Source organism: Pleurodeles waltl, chromosome 12 (genome assembly GCF_031143425.1).
Source record: "Pleurodeles waltl isolate 20211129_DDA chromosome 12, aPleWal1.hap1.20221129, whole genome shotgun sequence".
NCBI classification, from domain to species: Eukaryota; Metazoa; Chordata; class Amphibia; order Caudata; family Salamandridae; genus Pleurodeles; species Pleurodeles waltl.
Window position 1 is genome coordinate 425159210 of NC_090451.1, and position 19185 is coordinate 425178394.

The following is a 19185-nucleotide window of genomic DNA, read 5'->3' on the forward strand; positions in this document are numbered from 1 at the left end:
CCACCCCACCAACTTACATCCACCCCAATCCACACAGGCATAGCCCATTCCATGTGCACCCGGTGTACTCACTTGTTGGTCTGGAGGACCGTAGAGTAGCGCATACTGGGGGAGGACCCCATCCATGAGCTTCTCCAACTCTTCAGACGTGAAGGCAGGGGCCCTTTCCCCAGTCGCAGCAGCCATTGTATCTTCCAGACCGAGGTCACAGCAGCACCTGCAGTATAGGTCCTCTCCTGTGGATGATCAGGTCTCGAGTGATTAATCTGATAGAAAATGGCGTACCACGACCGCCGGCGCACATCGTCATTGGCTCCTGTAACCCATAGGGTTCAATGTTAACCAATGCGGCTTTGCGCCGCGGTTTATGACCCCCTACCGCCACGGTGTGCCCCGCCAGCGCATTGACCTCACATCCCATTGTCCCACTTCACAGGTCAGGCAGCCGCCATTTCAAGGGCCTACATGGCTTAATTTTGACTGCGACACACAGGCCTAGGCCTTGCATTGCCACACATACACGCCTTTCAACCCATTGCCATTCTTTAACTGTGCAAGCTGTCTGTACGTACCTGTGGTTTGCCTGACTCTGTGCTCCATGTTGTCCTTCCTAGGCACCGTCCGCTGGGACTTGCGAGGAGAAGGACGAATCCTCGCGTGTACCGACCGCTGGTGGACCCGTCGACAATGGAAGAACGCCATATAATACTTCGATACAGACTTGACCGTGCCACTATCCATGAACTGTGTGCCCAGCTGGAGCCAGCCCTGATGTCCCCCATCCGCCAACCCACAGGGATTCCCCCTCTGGTGCAGGTTTTGTCAGTCCTCCATTTTTTGGCAACTGGGTCATTCCAGACCACAGTGGCAATGTCATCTGGAATGTCTCAGCCTATGTTTTCAAAGATTTTGAGCAGGGTGTTGTCTGCCCTGATGAAACTCATTCGGAGCTACATCATTTTCCCAGAGGAGGGTGACTTGCCTACAGTGAAGGGTGATTTCTATGCCCTGGGACATATCCCCAACATCATTGGTGCCATTGATGGGACCCATGTGGCTTTGGTACCCCCAAAAGACGATGAGCAGGTGTACAGAAACAGAAAAAGTTATCATTCGATGAATGTCCAGGTGGTCTGTTTGGCTGACCAGTACATCTCCCATGTAAATGCCAAGTTCCCAGGGTCAGTGCATGACGCGTATGTGATGCGAAATAGCAGCATCCCCTATGTGATGGAGCAGCTACAGAGACAACGTGTGTGGCTAATAGGTGACTCTGGTTACCCCAACCTGCCTTGGCTACTGACCCCAGTGAGGAATCCCCGGACCAGGGCAGAGGAACGGTACAATGAGGCCCATGGGCGAACTCGGAGGATCATCGAAAGGACCTTTGGCCTCCTGAAGGCCAGGTTTAGGTGCCTGCATATGACTGGGGGATCCCTGATGTACTCACCAAAGAAGGTGTGCCACATCATCGTGGCCTGCTGTATGCTTCACAATCTGGCATTGCGACGTCAGGTTCCTTTCCTGCAGGAGGATGGTGCAGATGGTGGTGTTGAAGCAGCTGTGGAGCCTGCGGAGAGTGAAGAGGAGGAAGACTCAGAGGACGACACAGACAACAGGGACAGAGTAATAGAACAGTATTTCCAGTAGCACACAGGTAATAATCACCCATGCCATTTTACATTTCCTGAAAGCCTCCTGCATCTCAACTTTGTCGATTTCCCCCCAGACCTATAAACATGATGTTTGATTTTCCCTTCCCTTTTCTGTGCTGTATGAGCCACTGCGTGACCTCGGCTTGGTTGGCCCATGGACTAATGCTAAGTTACCTCGGTATGTGTAATTCACAATGTTAATAATACGTAATTGATATGTAATGTGTCATACATTTGTAAATAAGACAGGCTGAGTCCTGATTGATTTCAGTGCAATGTGTGATTTATTATTAGTGCATAGATATCGGTACATGATAGTGAAACAGTGATGGGTGGGGGTGGAGTAATGTCCATGGCGGAGTCCAGTTCTCAGTCTCACAGGTGCATTGTCCATATGCCTGTGGCAGGATGGAGCAGGGGCAGTTCAAGGTTTGACAGGGTGGCAATGTGGAACAGTGGGAGGACTTCAGGGGGTATGTGATGCTGGCGGGGGACTTGACATCCTACTCTGTCGGTTTTTTTGATCTCAGGCTCCTTTTGCGGGCGGTTGTTGTTCAGCAGGAGGTGGGGTTCTGGTGGGCTGTCGTTGTGGTGGGGCCTCCTGTCCACTAGCGCCGGCGGAGGTGGTAGGCTGTTCCTGTTCCTGGCTAGTGACAGGGGCCCTGTGTGATGCCACATGGTCCCGAAACGTGTCCTCTATACGGTTCAGGGCCTGGAGTATGCTCCCCATAGCGGTTGAGATGTTGCTGAGTTGGTCGCTGAACCCCATGTAGCGTTGCTCCTGCTGTGCCTGGATCTCCTGGAACCTGGCCAGTACCGTCACCATCGTCTCTTGTGAGTGGTGGTAGGCTGCCATGATGGTGGTGAGGGCCTCTTGGAGAGTGGGTTCCCTGGGCCTCTCCTCCCCCCCCTGTCGCACAGCAGCCCTCCGAGTTGCCCTGTTTCCCTGGGCCTCTGTCCCCTGGATGGTGTGCCCACTCCCACTGCCCCCAGGTCCCTGTTGTTGTTGGGTTGGTGGGTTACCCTGGGGGCCCTGTAGTGGTAGACACACCGCTGCTTGACCTGTCCTAGAGACAGAGGCATGGGCCCGCTGGGTGGGAGCTGTGCTGTTGTTCCCAGAGGGGGTTGGGTCTGCAGTGGCCTGTGTCTGGGTGAGGGGAACCGACTGCCCAGAGGTCCCCGATGGTCCGGGCTGGTCGTCAGGTTCCAGGTCGACAGAGCTGCTGTCATCACTAGGGGCCTGTTCCGGGGGTGGGATGGACATTTCTGGTCCCTCCTGACTGGTGTGTTGTCGTTCGGGTCCTGCATGGGGTAAGAGGGTATGGTTATTGTTTCTGTGTGTGCATTAGCTTGCGTTTTATGGGTGCCCTTGTCCCCCAGTGCTGGCATTCCCTTGGGGGAGGTGTTGTGAGGGTGTTTTGTGGGGGGGGGGATGGGTATGTGCAGTGGTCATGCTTAGGTGATGGGTGTCCATAGTTTGGGGGTGGCATGCAGGGGTTGGTGTTGGGTGGGTTGTGCTGGGGAGACATTCTCAGGGAGGATGTGTGCTGGGGGGTTGGGGGTGAGGGTGGGGGTTAGCATGCTGGGGGGGGTGAAGTGGTTGGCCTTGTACTTACCAGAGTCCATTCCTCCGTGTAGTCCAGCGAGGCCATCAGGATGCAGGATGTTTAGTACCTCTTGCTCCCATGTTGTGAATTCGGGTGGAGTGGGTGGGGGTCCCCCGCCAGTCTTCTGCACTGCGATGTTGTGTCGCGAGACCATCGAGCGCACCTTCCCCCGTAGGTCGTTCCATCGTTAGCGGATGTCCTCTCGATTTCTGGGATGCTGTCCCACCGCGTTGACCCTGTCCACGATCCGCTGCCAGAGCTCCACCTTCCTTGCTATGGTGGTGTGCTGGACCTGTGAGCCGAAGAGCTGGGGTTCCACTCTTATGATCTCCTCCACCATGACCCGGAGTTCTTGGTCCGAAAAGCGTGGGTGCCTTTGTGGTGCCATGGGGTGGTGTGTATGAGGTGTGGGGTGGTGTATGTGATGATGTGTGTGTTGGTGTGTGGTGCTTTGTGCTTCTATGTGGTGTGTGTGATGTTGTGGTGTGCCTCTGTGTGTCTGGCTCTCTATTCTCTGATGTGTCTCTCTCTCCTTCGTCTCTGGTTTTTGTTGGTAGGGGTTTGTGGGTGATGTGGGTGTGTGTTTCATATGGTATTGGATGTGTGGGAGTGGTGTGTGTATGTGTTTCAGGTGTGTGCCTTTCAAATTGTCCAATGTGGTAGGGGTTTGTAAAGGTGTGTGTATTTTGACCGCGGCGGTGTGTACCGCCAATGGAATACCGCGGTTGAATGACCGCCGCGTCGATTTGCGGGTCATAATGGGATGGGCGTATTTCTGTTGGCGTGGCGGTGGAGGTTTGGTCTTCTCCAGTTTACCGCTGGCCGCTGATGTGGCGGACTGCAGTGGAGGGCGGATTTTCTGAGGTTTTGCAGTTGTGGGTCAGAATGTCCGTGGCGGCTGGCCGCGGCGGTATTGTGGCGGCCTTCTGACCGGCGGTAAGCGGCTTTTACCGCCGAGGTCAGAATGACCCCCATTGTGTCTTAGTTCCTATCAACATTAGCCCATAAATTTGCAATGGCACCTTCTTTAATGTTCGCCTTAGGAATAATGGTGTTCTTCAAGGGCCTTTAATCTATCATCCCCCTGGTCCTAAGAACTCTTTTTTACTTCACTGGCCATCCATTATTGAACCACTTATTGTAACCTTAAAGTTTATTGTGTTGGGAGATTTTAACTTTGACTTTGAGGATAAACAGGATTGCGCGGCTGGCGCTTTCCTTGACTTGATGTCTAATTTTGAATGGGACTGTAAGCTCACATCAGCCACCCATCTGGAGGGGCACATCCTGGATGGCATCTTTTCACGCTACAATAGTTGCACTTTTTTGGAACATGTGGCCTTTGACTGGTTCGATCATCATCTGCTATCTTTTAGTGTGGCTGGAAGGGGGGTGTCCACTTATATCCCTTTGGTCACCAAGTTGGTCAGACACTGGGGCAGAATTGGGGAGCAGAAGTTTGCACAGGCATTGAAGGATGGCTGGGAGCAGGACAGGGGGCGGTTTAGCTCCTCAGTGGAAAGGTATGACCAGGGGATAAGGGCAGCAATTGACTTGCTGGCCCCCTTAAAGAAGACCAGACCCGTGGACAGTAAGAATCTTCTCCTTGGTACACCAAGGAACTCAAGGATCTGCAAAGCTGATATAGGTGGCAGAAGTGCAGATGTAAACTGGATCAAAATACAGTGAAGAAAGACAAGCTCAAGACTCTGCTTGGGGACTATAAACTGGCGATTAAGAAAGCCAAATTGGACTATTTCACTCTCAAAATTAAGGAAGCACATAATGCACATAGGGAACTCTTCAGAGTGGTCCGCTCCCTCGCTTCCCCGGCCACCTCCTAGGAACTAGAGGATTCTCAAGCCCTTTGCAATAAGGTTGCAGACTTCTTCGAAAACAAAGTCTTACAAATCCATGCTAATTTTGCCCAGCACCCTGTGGCTCTGGACCCTGTAGTCTCTATGGTGGATATGATGTCTCACAACAGTCCCCTACTCACCAAATTCCATCCACTGTCAGCGGACAGGATTAAAGCACTGTTGTCTGGAGTTGAGTAAGGGTCCCCTAACAATCTTTGCCGCCCCCTAAAATATTGAGGCTTGCTCCTGACCTGGAGTCCGAAGCATTAGAATTGGCTTACCAGGAGGTGTTGAGCACCAGGGTCTTTCCACTCACCTGGAAAGAGGCAATTGTAATCTTGCTCAAAAAGAAACCAGGAGACGCTCCTAATGATCTAAAAAAACTTCATCCCATTTCTTTATTACCCACCCCGGCTACAATTTTAGAAAAACATCTTAATATCGAGCTAGCCCATGTCCTCCATGAAAGTGACTTCTTAGATCCCTCCCAGCATGGGTTTCGGAAAGCGCACAGTACAGAATCCACTCTTATCGTCACTTCTGACTCGATCTGCCAATGGTGGATCAAGGGGAGGGAGCCCTTCTGGTATTATTAGATCTCTCGGCTGCGTTCGAAACGCCTCTCTGCAACTAATGGTGGCTGGGTTAAGAGACAGTGCCCTGGATATCCTAGAGCCTTTTCTGTGTGAAATATCAACAATTGTGAGCTGAGGTGATTTCAGAGTTGCCCCCTTCCACCTGCCTTGTGGGGTCTCCTAGGTGGTCTTCTCTTAGCCCCACCTTGTTCAATCTGCATGTGGCACCGCTGAGGAAGTTGGTCCGCACATTTGGCTTTCAGGTTTTCTCATATGCTGATAATACCCAGCTCACTATCCCGGTCAATAGGAACAGGGAGGAGGTAGCAGTCAGGTTTCACAACTGCATGAATGAGGTCAATAAGTGGATGAGCCAACACTGGTTAGAAATGAATGGAGAGAAAACTGAAATCCTGTTTTTCGGAACTACCAGCTCTTTATGGAGCTCCCGCTGGTGGCCGCAATCTTGCGGAGAACTGCCTGATCCCATACCTGTGGCAAGAAGTTTAGGGATCTTATTTGACAATGCTATGTGTTTTGACTTACAGGTTCATCATTAAACCTTCAATAAAAACCTGTTATTGGGCGATTAAAACACTCCAGAAAATTCTTCCCTTCTTACAGAAGGTTCTCAGAATCTCGGTGATTCTGGCCTTAGTCATATCTAATTTGGACTACTGTAATGCTTTGATGCTGAATATCACCAAAGGCTCTCTCCACAAGCTACAACTTATACAGAACACCGCAGCCCCCATGGTTTTGGATCTTCTGAATTCAGCGTCTGCTAGTGGAAACCTGAGGCAGCTACACTGGCTACCTGTGGAGAAGTGTATTTTCTTAAAAGCTCTTTGGCTTACACATGAGGTTCTCCATTCCGAAGGGTCCAAATACCTTTGTGCAACTCTGAGACAGTATGTGCCTAGTCACCACCTTAGGTCCACCAGTCTCTATCTGTCCGCTGTCCTCATAGCCGGAAATCTAAATGGGGTGACAGAGCTTTCTCGGTGGCAGTAGCTAAGCTTTGGAACAGTCTCCCGCTCTGCATCAGGAAAGAGGAAACTTATATGCCTTTTCAAAAACAGTTAAAAACATGCCTTTTTTCCCTCAAATTATACTTTTTTATCTATGAAAGTTGCTGCTACTCCCTCACCTTCTTCTGCTCTTACTTGCACTTCTTTCCGCTTAGCGCTTCGATGATACGGCCGGAACGCGTTTTACAAATGCAAATACAAATATAAAAGTGTCTTGTTGCCGTGTGCATCAATTGCTCCAATATTAACATGGCCATCTTCCATTTTCATGGGGAATGGTGCAGTCAATGCTACCAGTAAGTGTAAATTGTATATGTATGTACCATTATGATGTCTGTGTCTGATCTGTGTAGAAATTATCAATTGTGATGTGTGGTAGGAGGTAACACTCAGCTACCATCAATGAGCTGTTGGTCTGTGAATCAGTACAAAACCTGGCCAAAGTGCCTTTAGGACTACTCACGGGCAAAGATTATGGGCCTCATTACAACTTTGGGGTTCTTAAACGAAGACTGCCAAAGACCCTGCAAATCAGCATATCTCCAGTGCTGGTGGTATACTGGCCACCCTATTAGGAGTTTTCTGCTGGGCCAGCAGAAGAAAACATTGTTTCCGCCCGCTGCCCAGGGGAAACCTCACCACAACATTGACTCAGGCTTGTAATGAAGCCGGTGGCAATGTTGTGGTGCGTCAGGTGCGACAGAACCCGTCAAGCATTTCACTGTCCGTAATTCAGGCAGTGAAATGCGCAACGGAGAGGTCCATGGGGGCCCCTACACTGCTCATGCCAAGTACATGGGCAGTGCAGGGGCCCCCATGGGGCCCTTACACCCCCTTTCAGCCAGCCTTTACATGCAAAGGCTGGCGGTAAGGGGACTCGTAATCCCCAGGGCATCGCTGTTTGCAGCGCTGCCCTGACGGAGTGCGACAACTGAGAACGCCAGGCTGTCGACAGGCCACAATCATAATACGGCAGTCAGACCGCCCTGTCTGCGGCGATCCGACCGCCATTGCGAGTGTGGTTGTCTTGAGACTGCCTCACTCATAATGAGGGCCTGTGTTTTTATCTCCTATGTGTATGTGAGCAGGCTCACAGGAAGCACACATCACTTTGTATGTAATTACCCCCGTATTCATGGTGATTTGGCTGGGGCAGCACAATAAGTCACCTTGCCGAGCTGCCCTACACCAAAATGAAAATGCAGGAGTGCACCATATTCATGCAATAGAGTGCATTTCTACCCTTTCTCCCTGCGCGTCCCCCATTTTGGCTGGCAACAGCTCCCACAGGCACCCTTGCACCATAGTGCAAGGCTGCCTGTGTTGTTTGTAGTTCTTTTTGTGGGAAGGGGCACTTAAACAATCCCAAAAAGGTGTTTACCCCTTTCTATGTGTTCTGCAAAATGCAGCACACATAGGAAGAGGAAATAGTGTTGGAATGTCTCCTGAGCACTGAGTAAGGCAACACAGCTATTTAGCCTGCGTTGCCCAACTCAATATGTTTGAGCCCACTGAAAACCATGCAGGATGGCTAGGAGTGGTTTTATGAATTTAATTCCAAGCCCTGTGTGAAGTATGTACCACTTTACATGTTGCAAATATGCTGCAGAGCTCCCCTATTTTAGCCCCAGAGTGAGTGAGGGCTACAACATGTGCAGCTTTTTGTAAGATGGGGTATGCCAATGCAAGTGACACTGCCTGTACCGTATCACCTCATTCACTTACACTTATCTTCATAATCAGTGATATATAATTTTGCTGGACAAAACTCAACACTCTCAATTTTGGTTATCCAGGCACATGTGTCATATTGTAGATCTGGACATGTTCATGAGTGTGAATATTTGGCCTGTAAGATATGGGAGTTATCTTGTTTCGAGTACTGGTAAAGTTTATGCAACCACACAAATGGCACTTGACTCAGTTTTACTGGTTCTGGTAGGGGATGTCTATGTGGAGACAACGTATTGTCAATAGCTCAATCACTATTGCTGGTATTGTTATGCTCAGGTACATTCGATTGTGTTACAATGTCGCACTATTTATCTAGGACATCATGTATAGTCCTAACTGTGTTGACAATTTATTATAATTTTCATCAAAGGCAACATGACTGAAAAGTGCAGGGTCTGTTACAGACATGTCAGAAATGTGGTGAAAGCTTTTAAGAAGATGCAAAAACTGTATGTGTGGGCTAAAGTGACAGAGACATGGAGCATTGCCATAGTAAGCACACAAGCACACCATCAATCGCTACATCACCCACTAGCCAGGAGAGACAGGACAGAGCCTCCTCAGACCAGGATCAAGCCAGCCAAGACCAGGTCAAAGCAGGACCACGCCAGGACAGAGCTGGGCCAAGTCAACCCCAGACAAACGCAAGTGTGGCTCCCCTGCCACTACATGTCTAGCCACACAGTCAAGGAGGTAACCTCATCTGACTCAGTGTTCCAATACACAATTGTCCTCCATTTGGGGCTCAAAAAGTGGGCAACGTTATAAATGAGCAGAGCCGGCAGACCACCCGTATGCCAAATTTAGAAGAGGATGTGGAACAGCTTTCCCAGCTCATATGAATTTTTTTTTACTTTTTTAAAACACATTTTCCATATGTTAGCATAGTTTATAGGTAGTTTTACGATTCTTTAGTTGTAAGATTTGTATACAGTTTTAGTGGGTGGGGAAATAATGTTTTAAATATTTTAATGTATAGTTGGTTTGTGTATAGATACAGTTTATGTTTGTATTGTGGGACTATGGGGGTCATTCTGACCGGGGCCAGGGTTGGAGGGAGCACCGCCAACAGGCTGGCGGTGCTCCACAGGGTATTCTGACCGTGGCGGTTCAGCCGGTTTTCCGCTGCCCTGTAGAATCCTCCATGGCCATGGGGATTCTGACACCCCATACCGCCATCCTGTTCCTGGCGGCTCTGCCGCCAGGAACAGGATGGCGGTATGGAGTGTCGTGGGGCCCCTGGGGGCCCCTGCAGTGCCCATGCCAATGGCATGGGCACTGCAGGGGCCCCCGTAAGAGGGCCCCACTGTGTATTTCAGTGTCTGCTTTGCAGACACTGAAATACGCGACGGGTGCCACTGCACCCGTCGCACCTTCCCACTCCCCCGGCTCAATTCTGAGCCGGCGTCCTCGTGGGAAGGCTGTTTTGCACTGGGCTGGCGGGCGGCCTTTTGGCGGTCGCCCGCCAGCCCAGTGCAAAACCCAAAATACCCTCGGCGGTCTTTCGACCGCGGAGCGGTATTTTGGAGGGGGGAACTCTGGCGGGCGGCCTCCGCCGCCCGCCAGGGTGAGAATCACCCCCTATGTGTGTTAAGGGGGTGGGAGGTTGATGTTTAACATGTCTGTTGTGGTATATGTGTAGGCTAGAGTAAGATAAGATTAGGTAGGTTAAGGTAGAGTTAAGTTAAGTTAGTGTAGGATAGTTAGCTTAAGTTAGTCTAGGCTTAGTAAGTGTAGTGTAGGTAGTTTTAGATTTGCTATTTTATTGTACTTCTGTTAAACACAGATTTATGCTTTCATATTAACTGCATAGGAGTTGTCATATATGCCTAGATTGATTTAAGCACATGCTGGTGGATTTCCCTGCAGGGTTAGTAAATATCTGTATCTGTGTGAGACACCTATTGGCAAGATTCAGCCAATTTTGCAATGGAATCGCTTAAGGGATCTACTACCATGTTTGGGCACTGTAAGTGCCCCTTTTTGTGTGAATGGACACACAGCCCAACACAAATAGTCATCTACTGCTGCACTGTGTGTGTGTAAGTAATACATCATGTTTTGTAGGGATGAATGTTAACCCATAGTCACCATTCATGGCTGTTTTGGGAAACACACTGATGCCATCCACTTACACACTCACCCTTGCACCATTTTACTGTAACATCAGTTTTGTTTGCTGGCTAGCATCCATCGAAGTGACCCCAACCTGGCAGGAAACTGTGGGGCACTTCATGTTTTTTAATTGGGGCAACCACTTGATAGGTTTGGTGAACCTTGGTCACACCTTTCTTCTTCCCCTTGGCATGTGCAGATTGTTCCATAGGACTGTGACCTGGAACATAATATTTGGTATGTGTGTGTATATTAAAACAGAGCTCATGTGTTTCTACACTCACACTAAATGCATGTGATGGCTCCCAGGGGCAGAGGAACACATTAACCCTACGTACACCAGTGTGCCTTACTACTCCATTTATCATTTAACACAGATACCATCCAAGTTGTAGCACTGAGCTTCTACATCCTTCACTGGCATAAGTATGCCACAAGATAAGAGTCTGTCCATTGATATCTGCTTCTTATCAGTACATGTATTAATATGGCACTTATGTGAGATCTCCAATTTATGTTTAGAGGCTGACATGCATTCATGATGACGTTGTTGTGATTACTGATGGAGATCTATGCGATGATATGAGAATATGTTAGTGTCTCACATGCCTCCTACAACACAATATGTGCATGTATGCACATGTGTGATTGGTTGGGATTATTCACTGTGCACCACTCTAGTTATTGATGCTTATTGTTACACCATGAAGTTCAATAGTTCAAAGAGAATTTCCACATGATGCCATGGCAGTGGAGGTCCATGATGCTTTACTGTGCCCAACAGGAGAATGTGATAGGGCCTTTATTTCAATTTCCTTTTGATAATAGGAAGTGCCTTTTAGGACAGCAAATTCACTATGGTCTAGTCAGTCTGATCAGCAACAGACATACAACACAAAAGGTAAAGGTAGTGCATTTATTTACAGGCATTTACATTGGCTGCTTCACAGTTGCAGTTCTTGCAGCAACAATCCCAACATTGTGCGAGAGCTAAAAGGGTGCCCAGATAGAGTCTATGTGGGATACATGTCATGTGACATGTGGAGCAGAGGAGTATTACAGTGAGGAGGCGGTCCAAATTGCCATTATGGGAAGGTAGGGATCAACAGTAAACAAATGAATCAGATTAACATCTGGGCATGCAAATGGAAGACAGTTCCAGGTGACAAGGGCGAGGGAATGATAATCAATATAGGTCTGAAGGGGAAAGTGGTCAAGAGCCACAAACAAATCTTACTGGCTAGTTTTCTACCAGAAATGTGTAAAATGTACTTCTTCCTTTCCTCTTTTGTGTGCTGTGCCTTCCCTGAAGGTGGTGCTGTTTGTTCAGGAGGCATCTGAGGCACACACACCAGGGCTGAAGATGGGCTCCCCTGTCCCAGTAACATTTGCCAACAAGGAAGGCAGCACAGTGCTGCAAAGGTCCTGCCGGCATGTTAGCACAGCAGTAATGTTGCAGTGAAAGACACACATTGTTGCAATATAGTAATGCTGCTTTTGTTCTATACATTCAAGGATGGTGGGTATAGCTCCCAGCTGGGTGGCAACCTCACTGGTGTCACATCGGTAAGGCTGTTGCTCTTGCCTCTGCCTTAGGACACCAGCGATGTCAGCCAGTGACTGTTGCAATCTCAGGCGCAGAGGGTTGGTGCCTTTTATTGCCTCAGAGGTGCCCTTATTGGGACTGAGGCATCTTTGGACTCCCTCTATGGTGCCCGCAGTGGTCTTCCTGTACCTCAGCTACCATCTGTCGCTGGACTCCTACAGCTTGCCATTAAAAGATAACTTGGGAGTCCTCAGAGTCCAGATCTTGCTGAGGCTGGCAGATGGGATAGGTCTCATTGTAGGTGGTTCATTTGGAGACCCATCAAAGCTTTCACCCCCTCCCGCAACTGGAAAAGATGTTACAAAGTAGTCCAGGCTTTGCTGGAAAGTGTCCTTGTCCATGGGGGCAGGCTATCATTGGCAGCAGGTTGGTCATCCAACACAGGCATCTGGTCAGGAGTAGTAGTTCAATGTCAATGGTGATTTATGCTAGATGTTGCCAAAAGTAACCTGGATGACATACTGTATTTATCCTCATTCACTTTCAGTTCAACATTGATATGTGGGACCTATGTGACTTGTAGGTATTGAAGCCAAGTGGCATTGTAGTTGCCTTTCAGATCGCAGAATGTGTGGTTTGTTCGCGCACCACTGTGTGACATGGGTGATATCATACCATAGATTGCAACACAGTTGCTGGCCTGCCCTGCCAGTGCAGGTAAATTGAGCTTATGTCCATATATGCCTTGGAGATCAGGCTGCCAGATGTATGACCATTTTTAGCAGTTGCAAATGGAGATTCAGCCCATTTGCGACTGCTAAAAATTCCTCTGGGATGTAAAAACCCTGTTTTGCAAGTCGGTAACCTATTACCAAAACGCAAAGAGGCATGCCATGGGTGTCCCTTCATAATAGCAAGTCACAGGGGGATGTAAATTGTTTTGTGACCGGATTGCGGTCGCAAAACAATTGCAGTTTACTGGCTACTTCAAGTAAGCGGTAAGCAGGTGCAAATGGGAAGGGGTCCCCAGGAGACACCATCCCCTTTGAGAATGGTAGCAAAAATGTTTTTTAAGAGCAGGCCGTGGTCCTATAAGGAAAATGGGCTGTATTTAAAAAAAAATGTTGCTCTATTTGAAAGTGCACACAGACATGGTGATCTGCTGTCCCCAGCTGCCCACCATCCCTGTGTTATTGCCAATTCCCAACAGGTCGCAAATTTCAACCTGCCTCATGAATATTGATGAGGAAGGTCAATTGTGACCCCATTGGGAACCGCTGAATGTGTCTGTGACACATTAGTACATTTCCTTTTGCGAGTCACACACATTTGCAATTTGGCCCTAGATTTCTCTTTCATAATGGCTATGCTAAATGTGTTCTCTGGTAATGAGAGCACTACTGTGCATATTGCACCAAGTCACCAGGGTGACATGCATTCCCTCTGGCCACTACTCAGGCCATTGTCCAGGAAAACTGATTTGGTATTTGATTTGATCCTGCAGTCTGCCTTACACACAGTATACCATGGCGGTCTGCTGTATACTGTCTTGCATGCACATTGTGCATTAATGTAGACAGTGGCTCACACTGGTCACACATCCACAGTACTCTACACAGCTAGAAAGCCTGCTATACCACGGGAATGTGTAAGAGACTGTACTTAGCATGGTTGTGCAATCTGTGTATACTCATAGGATTTCATTACATACACAGATGGCTCCATAGATCTAAACAATGGTCAGTGTGTGCTTACTCTGATGGAATACACCCAGTCAAACAAGGTAAATTGCTAGCACTGACCCTCTCCCAATGTCATCATTGCCAGAGTTGGTTATCTGCAGAGTATCACACATCATTTTACGTAACACCATTCACTTTTACATGTATATAACTCCTCTGGCAATCCTCATTGAGGGCCAGGGACTCTACTTACTGTTACACACTAATGAAACTTTGAGCATACATTGACTCTCATATGACAAGAAGCCCTGCAATGTGAGTCACCACTTCCAACTGCCCAACATGGCTGCCTATATTTGAGGTCTATGTGTCAAGCTCTACCCCACATGCTAGTAGTTTTGACAATCAGTGACATGTAATCTGGTGTGCCACACAACTAGACCCATACATCTCACACCCTAACCATCTCAGAATCTGACCCATAGTTGTGGTGACCTAGCTCATTCTGTCACCTCACAATTCCCTGTTTGGCATCCTCCTGCTTTGACATATGTAGCGTGGTAAGACATTTCTTCATACATCTCCCTTCTAACACATTTTACATCTTCACCTAGGTACACATCACATGTAGAATGCAGTACACCTATGCCCTCTTCTATGTCATCCCTTACCAGCTGCAACACAAGTTAGGCTACCTTCCAATGCACATGTCACTTTCCACCTGCTTTCCATGCACTGTCTCTCCATTCAGACACAGTGTCAGTCCAATGTGCTCAGCCACACCTGCATTGCATAGCACTCCCAGTATCCCAGCGGGTCACACACCATCTATTGTTTGAACAAACAAACATGTTCCTCTGGGGTGCATCAATTGCTTCCTCCCAGTATGTATTTGTGCATAGCAGGAGTTAGGATGGTCTCTACCATGTCAGGCTACATCTATATGATCTCACTTGACACATCAGGTCAGCTGTGTGCAATGTAGCTTTCTGCTGGTGACTATACAAGAGGCTCTTCACATGTTCCTATGTGGTGATACTTCACATGCCCAACACCTGACCCCCCTCTCAGGTGAGGAGCTTATCCTGTAACAACCCCACTCCATTCCATTGCTTTACAGTCCAGATTTGGCTGCGTGGCCCCAAGACAAACACACTAGCAAGGGAGTAAGTAAATCCAAGTCAAAGTGGGCAGGGGGGTTCCAGTGTCCTGACATGTTGTGGTGTTCTAGTCTAGTTTTTTTGTTTGTATTGTGGGACTTGTAGTCCTAGTCACTAACGTTATACATTACACAACAAGTACCAAGATATAGAGGTGAAGCAGGACTGTGCTCCACATCAGACATGACTGGACATACTTGATGAAGCTGGGCTGGTCTGTACAACATGTGGCTGGTCATCTTGACTTGCATTTCTATGATGTTTCACTGGACATCTGGATAATTACATCACTTTCCCTTACACTCATCACATTATAGCACAGGAAGGTAGCATTATGCGCTGCAGAACATGACATATTTGGTCATATTGTCCCTTGTTGCCACTTAAGCTGTATGTCTTGTTGGTCCTCATAGCCTGAACTGTCAGTTCCTTCCATTCTTGTCACCAGCTCTGCTTGGATGACTGATGCCACCTGCTCCTCCATGGACATCAGTTCCTCTGGGACATCAGGTCCTCCGCCTTCAGTCTGCATGGGTGCCTTCAGGTTGCTGGCCAGTTTCTCCTTGGTCCTCCACTTGTTATCATGCCAGAGCTTCTTGCACTCTGGCACTGTCCTTTTAACTTGCTTTCACTGTTGATCTTGTCCACTATGGGCTGGCAAATAGACTCTTTTTTTCCCTAATGTTAATTTTGAGGTGACAAAGAGTTCCTGTTCTCTGACTCTTTTCCTCACTAAAACTGTTCTTCCTCTTCCCCTGGGGTCTGTCTGGATATCCTGGCTGGTGCTGGGGATGTTGGGGTTGTTGTCCTGGCTGCTTCTGCCTGATGCCTGCTCCATCTCTCAATTCTGAGATATGGGGAAATGTTTTTTAGAATATGTGTCACTTTTGCTGGATTACACACTCAAATGTGGCACAAGGCTGATTTGCATTGCTTTACATACAGCAAAGCAGCCTAGCTTTTTACTGCACTTAGCACTTTTACTGGGATTGCGTTAGTTTTCTCTATGGCAGCCTAATGCCATAGTGCCCCAAATCATAAATACGACTCATCCAAGGTTTTTAGAACTGTCGCAAACGCAGCACAAGTATTTCTTGTGCATCGTTGCCTTACTTCAGTGATGTGTCAGTTCTTGTAAATATGCCCCCAAGTTTTTGGCAAACAAATCATTAATGTAAGCTAAACCAATTATTATCCTTCAAGTGGTCATTGACCACCTTAATTTCTCTCCCTGCAACCACCAACAGTCATCAACAGTGACCGCTGTTGGCTGTTGTCTCATGGTAAACAGACATAGGCTCACACATAGGCACGGAGGTGAACAAGTAGACAAAAATGAGCACCGCAGCACCCCACAGTATAGACGCTGCATGAGCTGCAACTGATTTAGTGAAAACCAGTATGACCTGGTGTGGTCTGGGGTTGGACCTTTCAAAGGTCTCCAAATAACCCTTCTGAGGTTTTCAGGATTTAAGTGTTCCAGTGATACAGGGGACTACGAACTCCTGCCCTCTTAAGAGACTTCTTTGCGGCTCCACATCCTCCTTACTCTACATCTGGCTCACGGCTGCCTTGCGGAAGACTTCTCTGCTCCTTACTACTTGCTCCACTGCTGCAAGCAAATAGGCACCTCCCTGACGTGCACCAGCATTTCAGGATTTCAGCAGTGCTTACTTAATGAAATTACATTTTAAATAACATTTTAAGTCAATTTTATTGTTGTTGATACATATTTTTCACAATAAAACATTATAAATAAATGTTTTAATGTTCATAATACAGGTCCTAAATTATAGTTTAAATAAACATTCATTTTTTAAAGATTTTTAAATCACAAATAAATCACATACCTTGCATTCAAGATTGTTACTCTTTAAACACAATTGATGCAGTAAGAGGGTCAAGAAAAATTACAATTTTAATAAATTTCATTAATTAATACAATTAAATAATCTGAAATCTCTTAATATGTAATGCTTTAATAAGGGTGTGTTGAATCTTGTAACTATGACAGCAATACGTGCCAGGTAAAGGTTTTTTTAATAAATGATATTTAGTTTTGAATTTCAAAATTATGTTTCTAAAAATTCCATATAACTTTTAATAGGAAGATCTCTGTCCCCCTGATGGAGAGCTCCAAACCAGGTGGAAAATTAGTAATAGTAACCTTACACTCATAAATTCTGTCATAAGATTGTCCACCCCGTCATTGTAAAGAAAACTCTTCACTGGCTTACCTATAAGGAAATATCCTATTGATCCTATTGTAGGATCCTGTGCCTCATTTACACTACATGGATGCCCCCCAGGATAACGTTCAGAATTCATACATGATTAATAGTCTTAATGACTTTGGTCAGCCACAACCAAAATCCTTGCATCTGTCCATGTACATATGAGAGATGTGGTAGCAATTCTCACACTTTATTGGCTCATCAACAATGAATGCCCACTTAGCAACATTTATGACTATATTTAAAGTTTCCAAAAAGCCTAATGCCCCATCATTTTTTATTAACATTGACGTAGAGAACCTGGAACTACTATTAAACTCTGATCTTGCCAAGGCTTTTTTATTTAACCTTGATTCCCACACTGATTTTCACATTCAAAGAACTACTTTCATTCCCTCAAAGACATAATTGGATAATTGTTTCACACCTCAATGCCAGGTTCTCCTATAGCATATTCAGCTACAAAAGGCATACATGTTGTGTTTTGAAAAGATTATCTAATCTGATCAAAGTTTTTGATTTGTCAGATTAATTTGCACATTAATTGTGAATGTGTACAATGTTCATGTTAACTGCTGGCACTTCAGTTTCAAATATCATTATACTAACACACTTTTCCTGTTTTCAATCATCTTTATCAATCTTTGACATGCTTTATTGGGATCCTATTGTCAGCTTTATGGAAAAAAACCATTTCATTCAAGTATAATAAGTGACATGACAATGTTTATTTTACATACAGTTGTAGGTCCAAAAACCTACCGAATGTATCTAGTGCAGGTCCACAGGATCTGAAAATTTCAGACTCTTGATACCTAAGCATTATATGAAGTGATGATATTATGACACACTTTCCTTCACAACATTATTGCAAAGCTTTATCTGTCATTCAATTGCTCACATTTACCTTTTTCAGTACAACAAGAAGAAGTGAGTGATATTTAATAATGGGACGTTCTGTTAAATAAGAGCTAACAGGCATTTGTAGGTCCTGAGGAGCTTAAATAAAAGGTAGGAAATCATGGATAGAAATGTCAGTGTATTGTTAATATTACTAGTAGTTTTCAAATACAAAGTTCTTTTAACAGTTTATACAAATGTAAAATCCTATTGGCTGAACAGGTGTGTATTTGTTTGAAAGCTTACTTACCTTCAATACTTTTTAGATTAAGCATGAACAAGATCACATAGGCCCAATGTTGTAATCTTAAGGAAAGTTGGTGGGTTTAACAGCAAAAGGAGCGACAAGGCATCCATGGTTCTCTTGTGTGCCTAGTCCTTTGCTGGAAAGATTATCTGGTAGCCTATCTTTGCAATGTCGAAAAACAACAGAAATATTTCCATTATGACTACAGACCCTTTGGCTACAGACCTTTGCATTTTTGCAATAACAACGCTAGCTCAGCTAAGTATGCCTTTTACAGTTTTTTTAAATTCATTTTGTTGAGAGTTTTGCAAAGCATTATTGAATACAGGAAATCAGCAAGAATAGACATGCCCTTTACAGTTTCATTGAAATAAACCTACCAGGCACCTATCCCATGTATCCTGCATCCTGACCCCAATTCAAGTCACAAACCATTGTAATAATGTGACACTGTGAGGTGAAAGTTGGACCTGTATCATAGGATAAGAGAAAGTTGAGGAAAAGTTCCATTAGGCATCTTGATGGAATCATTGTGAGATATCTCAATTTTTCACACAAGGCATCAGATATTTATTACAGTGGAATGTAGGACAAAATGACTCATAGATTAATGTTTCCTGGAGGAGGCTTTTGCTTTTCATCTGTTCCCTATTACCTAAACTAGGTTAGCATGGGATAGGATCAGTGCAATAAGTTCGACCAAAGTAGTTACGAACTTACTGTTCCTAACCTACACCAAGAATTAGGATGGTTTAAGGGGTGCCGCAAGTCTGATTAAAGTAAGCAGTGTTAAGTTGGATACCACATTTGATCTGGGGAAAAGGTTTAGAGCAGGGTGGC